Genomic DNA, 727 nt, shown 5'->3' with positions numbered 1-727 from the left:
TAACTCGAAATCTCTTCAAAACCGAGTAAAATCGGTAAGTGGTCCCCAGTATAGATTATCAAATGCGTTATCAGGGTGAAGTGTTTATCCAGTTTGGCCAGAGGATGTCATTTTCTATTCTGTGATATATTTAATTATTTCATTTTTTATTTCCAGTATTGGTAACGACAAGGAAGACGTGCCCATTATAATCGAGTCCGTTTCTCCGTCTGTATCTGTCTCACCGTTAGCTAAATCCATCCCTCCATCATCCACTCCTATGTTGCCCCATGAGGAGCGTAGGAGCCCGGGGCTAGGCAAGTTGGTCCTGGCATTTAAGATGAGTGAAAAAAAAAAAAAATGAGGAACGTTTCACGATTTTGAGTGTCATCCTTGCGCAGGGGCCATGCTAATCTTCTTTGTATCGTTCCAATTTTAGTATATGTACTGCCGAAGCAAGTACAAATATCTCACGAAATTCCTTGTCCGATTCGCATCAAGCTTGGCACATACACGGACATTGTGTGGGGGGGAGTGCAAGAAGTTCTTCGGTTCTGGAATACGTTGATCAAAGGTAAGGGTCATGGGTCAAGGTCGCGGGTCAATGCCAGGTCAAGGTCACGGATCAGAGTCAGAGAATACAGGCCTCTATCTGATCCCTCCAGCGCGAAAAGGCCTCCCAAGCAGAATAAAAAATCATCTGGAGGTATAAAAAGAAAAACGAAAACAATCCATCCTTTGCTTTGGA

At 43.5% G+C, this 727-nt stretch overlaps 1 non-coding gene across 1 annotated transcript; it reads right to left on the bottom strand.

The window, feature by feature from the left end:
• Window positions 1-335: 335 nt before the first annotated feature.
• On the bottom strand, window positions 336-442 carry LOC145398851 (U6 spliceosomal RNA). Its single transcript, XR_013897188.1, has one exon. It is a non-coding gene; the product is annotated as a U6 spliceosomal RNA (small nuclear RNA).
• Window positions 443-727: the final 285 nt, after the last annotated feature.

This window comes from Coenobita brevimanus, chromosome 46 (assembly GCF_032717465.1).
Source record: "Coenobita brevimanus isolate Jiangsu-jjx chromosome 46, ASM3271746v2, whole genome shotgun sequence".
NCBI classification, from domain to species: Eukaryota; Metazoa; Arthropoda; class Malacostraca; order Decapoda; family Coenobitidae; genus Coenobita; species Coenobita brevimanus.
The sequence above is the reverse complement of the archived record's forward strand: the minus strand, read 5'-3'. Positions and strand labels throughout refer to the sequence as shown.